Raw genomic sequence first — 12303 nt, 5'->3', positions numbered from 1 at the left:
TGGGCACACTGCAGCGATTCCCAGTCTGTCAGCGTGCAACAAATTACTGCAGACGACAGAGCAGAGCACGGACGTATTGTTTGTACAGCTGATGATGCGCATCGTTTTTTAGGTGTGAGTCCAGTAGACATTTCCAATGAATCATCATATTGACTAGGCCTGGAGTAACCACGTAATAGTAATCATTTTAGAGTAAGTTTAGTTTTGATCCAGTGGATTCTCTGTAAAGAAAATGAGCTGTCATGTCCTAAAATAAGTTTATGAACGCTTTTTCCTTTTTGCACAGTTAAAGGGTTTAGTCATTTGTGTGTTTGATAAAAACTGTTGTAAGATCTCACAACATCAAAACATATCATCCTAAATGTAAGTGTAGGATCAAACCAGAGTGTAAACCTGAAACCAGCTCAACGCAAACAGCTCACTACAGCCCGTTTCCTCTGCTAAGCGGAAGCGAATCAGGGTTTATTAAGCCACTTTCCTTCGTACAAAGATAAACCTGATGAAAACACAAAACATTATAACTGTGGTTTATCCTTTTCAGAAGTCCAAAACAATATTCACAAGTTCCACAACAGGATCAGAAAACCAGGCGTCTCATTGAGGGTTAGTAGGCTTCAGCATGACTCAGTGTAGATCTGAAACGTAATACATGAAGAGATAGAGATGAGAAGGAGAATATTTTATACCTGACACTCACATGAACTTAATGGGAAATGTCTTTTGTTTACAAGGGTTATAGCACAGGAAATGACTATGATGAACCGGGGGGGGCACTTCTCTGAACATTGATCTCTGACAGTCCAGCCTCAACAGCTTGTACATTCATCTGACTAACCTTGAATTATTAATGTGAGCTCAAGGCAACAAGCTCAACGAGCAGCGGCAGTGAGGGGTGCGGGCGGAGGCTCTGCTGGGTGCTGTTGCCCCGGGCGTCGCCTCTCAGGGTGAGTTTCTATGTTTAAATGAGCGTTTTCAACCTGAGTGGAAACGCTGAAAACATGTGAAAATAGGGCAAAAAAGGTTACACGTGTCTGAGGTGTCAGACAAGCCGCACGTTTCGAGAACAAAAGCACTGTGGTTAAGGCTTAGTTTAGCTTAATAGTCTTTCCTTAACATTAAACCTCCGATTGCTGATGTTTTTGTCCTCTTGTTTTCAGTCATGAACACCACACTGACATAGCATCACATTTTAATTTGATACGTTGATCTTGTAGATTATTTCTACATCCAGCAGCTACAGAGAAACATGATCCTTCATCTGGATCTGGTGTCTGAGTCACCTGATGACTCTAGGTCCAGTATTCCCTCTCTTTTAGCTCTGGTTTTGGTCTCCACCAGCTCCTGAGGGAAACATCTGGCTCTTTAGCTGCTAAATGCACCGCTATGTTCACCAGCTGGTCTCTGACTGGGTCCGTCTGCTGTTTGCTGCTGAGCAGGTAGTGGACGGTGGCCTTTTCCAGCTGTTCCTCTGAAAACATCTGCCTGCTGCGGCCGAAAACGACGCTACGAGAGCGCTGAGAGTGAACCAGAGCGGTAAACAGATAAACAATGAGCTGAAACTCACCGTGAAGCTCGGTGAAGCCGAGGTGAGATAATTCTCCGTAGGTCCATCTCTACCACAGACTCCTGTCACACTGTTTTCACCTCAACACTCGATACATTCTTATAAGAACTTAGAAGCTTTAACCAAGTGCTGTGACAGAACCATAAAGCAGTTCAACAATGCTGGGGTCACTACAAGTGGATATTTTGCTGCAGGATCAGATATTTTGGTGGAAAACCAATGAAACATGTTGTCATTGAACATTTTACTGACATTGTCAGTATCAACATTTTCTCAGATACTTTAACAACATCTGTGTAATCCCACCAGCATTACAGTTCCTTTAAAACACATCGGCTGTTGCAAACGATTAGTATATTGATGTGATTTCTGGGAGACAGGGTTGTTCACAGTGCACACTGGGACCTGTCAAACACAGGTGTGACTAATATCACCAACTGCTGCTGCTCTGAGTTGCAGTGTTTGCTGGGACAGAGCCATCGTCAATGTAATCAGTTCCACCTGCGGAACCTTTCTGCTCTGAAGAGTCAAAATGTCTGCCGTGAGAAAGGTCTTTAAATCTGTTTAATCTGGGAACCATGAGGGAACCACTGTGCGCTGAGGCTGAAGGATATCAAGACTCGGGTCGGCAAGATTGATTCAAAAAACAAAATGAAATGTTTAGTACAAGATGGACAGAATTTTTTCAGAGGGGGAGTAAGAGAAAGAGGTGATACACATCAAACAAACACATCCGTCAAATCCAAACTGTAAGCATGTCTTACTCTGTCTACTTATCAGCTATCTGTCCAGACTTTGTCTTTTGTGTGTAGAAACTCAAAAGTTTGACTTTGACAGACGCTACATGGTTAAAAAGAAATACAGAGTTCACCTGGGGTGTAGGGTGTGTGTGCATTTTATCAGCAAGGGTCCCCACACGTATAGAAATGCAGACATTAGTGTGCGAGTGTAAAAAGTGCTGCCTGCATCTCTTTCTGCCAGCAAAGAAAAAAAAAACCGACGGCACAATTAAGTTTGTACCAGTGACTGGTTTTGTAAAACTGATTAGACACTACGTCTTTCTATCAGCAGTGTCCGTATTAAACGAGGCCTGTGCAAGCCCAGAGAGGATAACCGGTAACACACGCCGGACGCAGAAAACCGTACCGCGAGCGGCCATGCCGCGGAGTCAATGTGCACCAGGAAACGTTCAGATTTTCCACCCGTGTGTGTGTGTGTGTGGGGGGGCCTTTTGACATCTACACGATGACAACCCGGGTGGCTGAGTGCAACACAACTCAGCGACAGACATGGTCCGACAGAGGCTGCGATCGTCATCCAAACTCCCCTGTGTAAACAAGGATGTGTTTTAATTCACTGTAGAATGAGTGAGCCAGTTAATTAGTCAGGTGCTACCGCATCAAGTCCTGAAAGGAAGTTTCATACGGTTTGTTTGTTTGATCGGGGGACATCTCCTTAGCTTGTTGTTAATAGATTTCAATGAAATTAGAGAAAAGTTCAATCTGAATCCAGGCACGGAGACGGGAAATTTTTAAGAACAGCGGTTTAAGGATAAGTCGGCTATATTCCACATTTTTCCTATGGTTCACAAACCCCATGTGCACAGCCAAACCAACACACAACATCTCCTACAAAGCCTGATATATCTCATTCCTCTGTCCTCTCATGGGATTTGTTGAAAATTACAAAACTATACAACACCAGCCTCATCTTTGAATATTACTAGATAGCTTTTCCACAATTTTCTCGTGAACCACTGCACTTTTTTTTTTCCAACTTAACATAAAATCACATCCATGTTTTTCCTGCAGACTTGGGTCCAGAGACCGATTTAATGTGTAAATTTTATATATTGTGAAGGTGAAGTTTAGAGGACTGAGCCATGATGAAGCGGAGCTACTTGCTCTCTGAGTGTTTTCTACGTTTGCCTTGAGAAGAAGATTTGCGCTGATGAAGAATATTTTTTTCATTTGTATTAGTTTTAGGATTAGCTGCTGCTTCTAGGGAATTAAGTGATTGAGAGAGGCTGAATGAACTGAAGCTGATTAGATTACAATCCACTCCTTCAGATGAGTTGAACCGGGGTTAAAAGGAATGAGTGAGGATGGATCTCTTCTCTCTCCACGTGTTCAAAGTCACGGCAGAAAACCTTCAATACGTCACCGCGTTCGGTAATATCAGCAGCTCCTTGGCTCCATCTCACCTGCTGTGCAGCCGGCGACAACCGAAACGGAAAGAAACATCAAATACTGAAACGCTAAACCAAGCGATCAACAAGTGATCAGGGCAAAACTGCATGAGCTGGCCGACTGAGGTAGATCAAACTTTGGCATAATCATACATCATCATCGTCAAGTGTCCAGCAAGATCGCTCGTCACGTGAGCACGCGCCGGCCCCAGTCAGGCGCATCCACGTCCACATAACGTCTTTGCTTGAGCCAACTGGCCGATCGGCCGATCAACAGAAAATCAATCCATTGCTTCACTTTTCAAGGAATAAAAGGAGAAAAAAGCCAAACCTTAAAAACTCACTGTCATGTTTCAGCACTTTAGAAAGATGAAAATGAAAAAGAAAATCATTTTCTTTCCAAAAAACAGACAAGACTTCTGGCTGTTTGTTTCATCAGTCAGGGGCAGAAAAACAAAAGAGAAGACAAACAGGTGGGACCGAATGCACTGTCGGCGTCTGAATAACTTATTGAAGTGATGCTGTGCCATCAGGAACAGAAAATCCTGGAGCAGCCAGGTGAGAGTTAAGAAGACATAAAGCTGTCAGGACTGCAGCCGCCGCCAGCAGCTGAATCTGCCTCAGAGACGACAGTAGAGGAGAGAGAGGAAACGACAGAGCATTGGCAGTGTGAGAGGAGGCGTAGTGCTCCTCAGTCAGATTTTAGTCACCCGGTGTTTTCACTTGCTGTGCCCGATTAGACCTCTTCAACACCGTGTGGCTCAGGTGCGCACTGCTTGCTGTTGGACGGGGGGAGACGCTGACCTGTTGGTGGTACTAGATGAAAAGTAGGGACAAGGACTTCGCAGTATAAAGCGAGCAAAGTGGCTACCTGTGTGACAAATGCCCGGGTAACTGCCACAGAACCCAAGAGCGCTAAGAGCACAAGCAGGTGGAGGTTTATCAGAGCTCCGCCCGTCACTCACGCACGTACAAACACCCTACAATGTGCGACCGCGCTCAGGTGACTGTCGGAACAAATAAGCCGGCTCAAACGTACGGTTTCACGGTCACAACAGCAAATGCACTTTGAGCAGCTGAGGAGAAATACGATGAACTAGATTTCTGAAGATTTCCAGAAGCCAGGGGTTGCTGGCTTCTGGCCGAGCTGACGCCAACCTGTGTTGCCAGCTGCCAAAACGAGGCTGAAGCTGAGCCTCATTAGTGGAAATGCCGGAGACTAATCCGCATTGTGGGCATAAAGTTGTATGGAGGAGTAGACGAAGTTGTGATAAAAGGCCCGAAGGATGCGGGACGTGAAAAAAAATCGACACATTATATTTCCCTCCAATTACCAGCTTTTATTTCGGTTTGCCTGTGAAAAACTCTAGAACTGGATTCTAAATTGCAGAAAAATAGCTGTGTGATTGCCTGTTTTAAATATGCAGTAATTATACTGCTGACAAAGAAGCCCATCATCAACTGTTGCCTTAGCACCTGTTGTAGTGACGGCGTTTGGGCGTATCGTGTGTAAACCTGCGTCGAGTTCCCAGTCAGGGCCGGTAGGTCCGTGCATGTTGCTGTACGTACTCTCTTCTCCATCTTGCTGTATCCAGAGGCGCCTGCCGCCTACGCTCGGCTGCTGATCAACTTCCATCCCACCCATAAGTTTATAAAACCAACTTTTGCAGCCAAGTTTCCATCAGTCTCTGTGTCTCCGGGGTTTGGACTTCTGACTGGGCAGAACACGGGCCGTCGGAATCAACAACAGATTTCCGAACTCGTTGACCATCAGCACAGACGCTCCTCAGGGGTGTGTCCTCTCACCGCTGCTCAAGTCATTGTACGCCAACTGACCGTATCTCTCACTCTGACGCCGTAAAGACGACAGAGTTTGCTGATGATGCAGCAGCGGTGGGACTGACTCCCGGTGACGACGAGGGAGCTTATAGCAATGAGGTCTCCTCCCCAGTCAACTGGTGTGGCAACAACTATCTGCAACTAAACATCACCAGGACAAAAATCAGGGAGAGCCACTACCACTGGCCATCGACCGTCAGTCGGTGGAGGGACTGGATCGGTTCCAGTTCCTTGGAACTACAACCTCCCCCTCTCTGAAACGGGAAGACGGCGTCACCGACTTCCAGCTTTAAGACAGTTGAGGAAACGGGGTAACGGGTGCAAAGTAACGGTCCTACAGAGGAATCACAGAAAGCGGGCCGACGTTCTCAGTAACTGTATGGTTTGGGAATTCTACAGCCCCACGGGAGCAGAACACTGGACACAGTCATGTGTGCGCCTTCGAAAATGATTGGCTGTAAGCTCACCCCCGTCTCTCAACTTCACCCCGTCAGCATCGAGCAGAAGGTTTTTAAATTCCAAAGGACGTCTCACACCCGGCAAACCGTCTAGTTAATCACCTCCCGACAGATAAAAGGCTCCACGGTGTTAAGTATTAATCACAGTAGCACTTACCCTGAAGTGATGTGCTCCACTGGTTGTGCGAACACGCACATGACGTTAAGGGCGGGGGCCGTACGGCTGCACTGCGACGGTCACGCCTTGTGCGTACTGTGTGTTTAAAACGTCGTCGTTCCAATCAACTGTCAGGTTTACGTGGCGATAAATGAATACTGGAGTCAATGTATTTCCATGCCTGTGTGTGTGTGTGTGTGGACTCAGCTAGGAACCACCAACTGAAATCAACAGCAGACGACTCCCGACTATCTCGTGGGTGGATGGGACTCCCGTCACCCTGTCGCGTCTCTGTTTGCTGACATAGTCACGTGTACGCAACATTCAGGTGGCGGCCTCTCGTTTCTCTCTTCTCACCGTCACTCGCCGAGTCAAAGGACCGTCGCTGATGTCATTAGATCTGAGTAACCAAATGACAGAACATTTGGCTGTTTTCAGTTTCTTTGTCTGTGCTCAACCAAAGATCATTATATATAAATGAAGTTTAGACACCTAATGGTTCGGAATCAGTATTTCGATCAAGGGACTCGTGGTCCGTGTCGTATTTAGTGGCGACGCCAGCTTCTTCACTGTGGCAGATACATATTTCATCAACACTTCATATCATCTGCTGTGTACTGAGCATCTTTGACAGAAGGGTCCGATCCAGCCCCAACCCTGCCGAGACATTTCGGACTCGACCTGTTCCCTCAGCCCCATGGCTGGGTCCAGATGTACCCCCACCCATGAGCAGCATCGTCGGGTCTGGATCATGCAGCGCCGCTTCCGGGGCTCTTACCTTTGCCGCTCGTGCTGCCAGTGCAGCGTCTTCAGTTTCGTTAACACGGCGACAGCTGAGCATCTGCTCACTTTGACTAAATACCAGAGTGATGTGAAGCAACGGGTCAGGATGGGTGCTGGAGGAAGAAAGGGAGCAGAGAGATTGGATGGATTTTCCTCTATTCTCTGTTTTACATAATGTACATCAGTAATCCTCCTTGGCATCTTCAAGTTGGAGTGATTTTGAGCCTTTAGCTCCTTGTAAATGCTGAATGTTAAACCTAAAAAGACTTAATAAGAGATTTGAAAGGAGTAGGATTTTAATTCAATACAATGCTATTGAGCCCAATGCCTATTCGTGTATATAATCTGTGACATCTAATCGGTTCCATTGCTGCCTTCCCGTGTATTGCTTAACATATTTTTTTTCACATTCCCTAACACAGGTGAGTCACCTGTCAGCCAATCACTGTAGATAGTGGGTCGGCTCATTGTGATCATCCATAGCAACAGGGTCAACCTCCTCTCTTTGCCTCTCTGCTCACCACAGCTGTAGAGAGCGGTTACCTGAGTCTCCGTGGCCTTTCTGTCAGCTCCAACCGGGCCTGGCCTTTCTCCTCTGACCTCTCCCATCACCAGGGTGTTTCTGTCTGCAGACCTGCTGCTGACTGGATGTTTTTTTGTTTTTGTTTTCAGTTCTGAGTGAAGACTAGAGACTGTTGTGTGTGAAAATCCCAGGACACCAGCAGTTTCATAAACACTCAAACCAGCTCGTCTGGCACTGAAGTAGAGAATGTTTTAGTCAGCAGAAGAAGAGACAATGGAAGAAACCGCACTGTTTATTCTGAGGAAGGTAGATTTTTACTGTAAAACCCCTGACAAATACACAACTGAAGTTTTTTTAAAGGCACTTTAACTCCCTAAAACAGCTGCTCGCTGTAGTTTTTAACAAACAAACAGCAGGAAACAGTTGGTAATGGTTGGCGTTTGTTGGGGACTATTTTGAGCAGTGGGACGATTTTCTGAAAATAAAAAACATAGAATAGGACGAGCCTTATGTTTTAAGCATTTCGAAAGGTTTTAAATAAATACTGGAAGTTATCACTGATGGAGCTGAGTGACAGAGCAATGTTAAGATCAATGCAACTGACTACTGCTGCTGTTGGATGAGACTCACGCTCCAAGTTTGGACCTATACTGGTCCCATGATTCTGGGGATGTAAACCAACATGTGCTGTTGCCATGGAATCAGAACTGGGTTTTTCAGACTGCATTTGTTTACATTTTGGCCAATTGCCACAATTCAAAATATGCCAAACTAGCTATTAGTGTTTGCTGTTTGCAGTGTAGCCACGGATGTACAGACAACTGTCACTGGATTAGTGTGATACTGAAGGCAACGTAAAAACACCAGGATTCTGAATGAAGTTCGGCATTTATGAGTGTTTTTTTTGCTATGATTTCTAAGCAATTTATTGATGTTTTTTGACATTCATTTTTAGACGGCTGCTCTTAAACTCTCCCACAGTTTGAAAACCTCTGGTATAAACTAATGTGTCTTTTTTGCCCCAGAGAGATTTGGACCAGCCCTGGGTTTGACTTGTATTTAAACTCTCTGTTTTAGGTCTTTCAGGGTTTATGTCTGCGGGTTCTTCAGCAGCCGATTAGTGTTGCAGGATTGTTAAGACACGCACTCGCACTTATTAGAATCACTAAGACCTGAGCAGACGGCTGCGCCCTTCTGATGGAAAACAGATCTTTTGAGTCCAGTCGGTAGCTTTATTGATTTTCTCATTCCTCCGCCTCATCAACGCAACCAGTCTGCCGTCATCCGCAACTCCAACCCAAATACCACAGTTATTATCCTGGGGATGTTTTGTACTCTGGGAGATGGTGCTTAATCGATAAAGCCAAGAGCAGATAATGGAAGGGAGAAGTGAAGGGAGAAGTTATCTGTGCTTTCTATTTCATCTGCTGCCGACCAGTGTGGCTCTGTTCTCCTGCCAAAAATGGGAAAGTTATGCAAATGGTGCGGAATCGAGCTGCTGCAGGTTTTTTAAACGGAGCTCAGTGCAGAGATCAGATAAGTGTCACAATTTGCTCCTCAGTTCCCCGTGGCCCCTGTCCCCAGACCCCGCTTACTCTCCCATGTTTGGCCCTTCATCTCCCCAGTCCTGCCATTTTCCATCTGCCCACCAGATGTCCTCTGACTTTTTTCCTGTCTCCTTACCCATCTGCTCACCTGTTTCTCAGTCTCAAACACCTGAGCTTCCCTCCCCAGTTCCCTCATCACCCAAACCAATGTTTAAATCTGCCCCTGTCTTCAGCTCCCGGTCAGTTCGTCTGTTTATGTACCCTTGTGTTTTCCTTTCTGCCTATAACCGGTGTTTTGTACCTGTACCTGCCTGCATGTCTACCTGCCCGTCTACCTGCCTGTATACCAGCCTGCCGGCTCGTCCACCCGTCTGCCTGTAAGCCTGTTTATCGTCAATTAAAGTATCTCCACCGAGTCTGCCTGCGTTTGGGTCTGGTTTGGACAGCAGCGTGACAATAAGCCCTAGAGATGGGCGGACGAGGCCCCGTGAAGCCTCTGACTCTCCTTTCTGACTGTGACGGAAAAAGTCGGAGCTTTGCAAACTTTGAAACTTTGATGAAAGAAGGCACAGTGACATCTAGCGATTCGCAGAAACTATAGAACTCAGTAAGGCGAGTGGCGTCAGCACACGACTCTTCATTCACTTTCTATTTGTGTTGTAAAAGCCACACAAGGGGGGGCCTGATGGTCGAGTGGGTAGGGCGCATGCCACATGGACGTAAATGCTCTGAGCAGCGAGTCTCGATTCTGCGAGTTCAATTCCTTGCTGGCGGGAAGGTTTGCTGCATGACATCCCCCCGATTGTCTCGTCTCTCTCCACTATCATATAAAGATGTAAAATCTCTTTCAAAAAGTCTAACAATGAATTTAAAGTTAAAACAAGGATGTTGTTTTGGACGTTCTGATAATGATCGTTAATTCATGGCAGTGCTACACTAGTTGTGATCATTTAAACGTGCACAGATGTAAACTATCATGTAAATATTCACTTGTACTTTGCTGCAATAAGAGGAAACGATGTGGCAGAGTGCTGTACAATCAGACATGCCAGAAGATTTGAGAGCTGTGGGGGGATCTGCTTGTGAACATGGGCCACTTTGTGGTTGTAGAACTGTATTTATGTTTTCATGGAAGGTTTTTATTTAAAAACAGAATTTGCTCCACGTTGCTGGGCTTCAGGTGCTTTCTTTACCGGCTGACTCCTTCTCCAGCCTTGGAAAATGTTCTTTTCACATGGCACTGAGGATGATGGTGTGCAAAGATATTGAGTAGCCATCTGAAATAATTGAGGCTATACAGGCTTGCGAGTCATCCAGCACTGGGTGCTCTGGCCTTGCCGAATGTGGGTCCATCAGATACCTAGACAAACACAAAATTTGTTAGAGGTACTTTAATTAGATATATTTTCGTTCAGTGACAGATGACAGATACAGAACGTACCTCTGGTCTTTGGCCCCAGAGACCCTCCTGCAGCCGCCCTGCGGTCACCGGCGTTGCTGCTGCTACTGACTGTGGTGATGGACAAACCGGTGCCAACGGGTGATACACATTGAACTCGCAAAAGAATAAGTGGAAAAGAATAATTTTTGGCTGGGACTGATCATTTAGAGCTTATCCAGAATCAGATCACTAGTGAATTGCAGGTGGAAATGGGATCTTGTAGTCTCCACAATCACTTTTTGAACATTTGATGTGCAGTTTGTGTGAGTTATTTATTTGATTATTTCCAGCTGTTTGCAGGTATTTCATCAAGCTAAGCAGAGATGCACTATAGAGGACGGAGGCTTCTGCCTGCAGCAGGTATCCGCTTCATTTCCTGCGGTTTTGATTCGATTATTTCCAAAACATTACCTGCATCGTTATGAGAGTGTAGATAATGACAGGACAGGATATTCCATTAGGGTCTGTGTAGAGAACACAGTGCACGGTATCAGCTGAGTGCACCAACGCCTCCTCTCTAGACTGATGAGAATGATGTCCTGTTTAAGTTTCACTTCTCATTTCGTTTTTGACGTCCCCCTTTACCGTTTGAAGCAGCAGTCGGGACATTCATAGGTTTTCCCTCCATGTCAGTTGAATCCCAGAACATCCGTGGCGACCGTCATTCCTGACTCTGTTCATTTGGCCTTCTTTTCCTTCAGCTGGGGGCTAACACAGCCACCTACTAGAACCTCATTTCAGAAAAAGGCCTCTGTCCCTCTGTGTTGCCTGTTTTTCGTCCAGGTACATTTTTTGTTTTGTCTATTTCGGCATCAGACTGTCTTCTCTGCACGGTTCCCATCTACGAGTCTGATCAGAATTATAATTATATAATTATTACCTAAATTAACTTTGGATCATTGGACATGTTTTAAGATTAAGGTTAAGATTAAACTTTATTGTCCTGAAGGAAATTTGTCTCTGACATACGCCGCATCTGCTGCTGAAAAAACAATGCACATTTGTCAACCAAACACACACGAGTAGCAAATCCAGACACTTGGATTTCCACTGACAAACCATTTCACAGTTCCTTCATACAATGTATCTTCATCCAGGATAAATAAGTAGAGTGTGAGGTTAAGATGAATAAATAATGAAAAAAAACAACAACAGCTCACATGGCTTTGGCCAGCTTTTCGTTTGAAGACGGTGATGGACCGAAGGACAAGCGCCCGTAGAAACTTGTTCCAGGAAGGCACATGATACGTCCAGATGCCGCTTGCCTTCTCCGAGCCTTGCATATTCATGCATTTACCGCAGATTCTCTAGCCCCGCCCTAATACGTTACGTTAAATCAGCCCAAATGATCCTACCCCAGTCCACCAGTCCTGGCGTAAGGTCGCTCTCAATGAGTATCACTGCATTTTCCGCTTGTAGCAACTGAAGCACGGTTAAACTCTTTTTGTGGTCATGTGCAGGCACTGGCAGCCCCTCACAATTTTTTCAGGCACCAGAAAACAGTAAGCTGATCTTTATACCAACATTCTCACCGCGGCTCAAAACGTCTGTTCGGTGGCTAAACCTGCATGTGACATTACTTCATGTGTTTTAAGTAAACCTGGGGTTAACCTCCACGACCGGCCATGCTCGTCAGTGAAGAAGCACCGCATCACATTTGTTTGTGTAATTAAATTCCATATATCAAAAGGTGAAGGCCGTCGTCAGGTTTCCATCCAAATGTAGCAATTCCCAGAAAAATAGGCAAAAGAAACCACTGTACTACACTTTGTTGTTCTCATAAAAACTGGTGGAGTGAAACAC

The 12303-nt window shown here is 45.6% G+C and overlaps 1 long non-coding RNA gene across 1 annotated transcript; it reads right to left on the bottom strand.

Moving 5' to 3' along the window:
- Positions 1 to 525: 525 nt before the first annotated feature.
- On the bottom strand, positions 526 to 1910 carry LOC120793849. The gene is made up of 3 exons (XR_005708047.1): positions 1565 to 1910; positions 836 to 990; positions 526 to 635 (listed from the first exon to the last, which is right to left on the bottom strand). It is a non-coding gene; the product is annotated as an uncharacterized LOC120793849 (long non-coding RNA).
- Positions 1911 to 12303: the final 10393 nt, after the last annotated feature.

Source organism: Xiphias gladius, chromosome 8 (genome assembly GCF_016859285.1).
Source record: "Xiphias gladius isolate SHS-SW01 ecotype Sanya breed wild chromosome 8, ASM1685928v1, whole genome shotgun sequence".
Taxonomy (NCBI): Eukaryota; Metazoa; Chordata; class Actinopteri; order Istiophoriformes; family Xiphiidae; genus Xiphias; species Xiphias gladius.
This window is presented reverse-complemented; position numbering and strand designations above follow the sequence as displayed.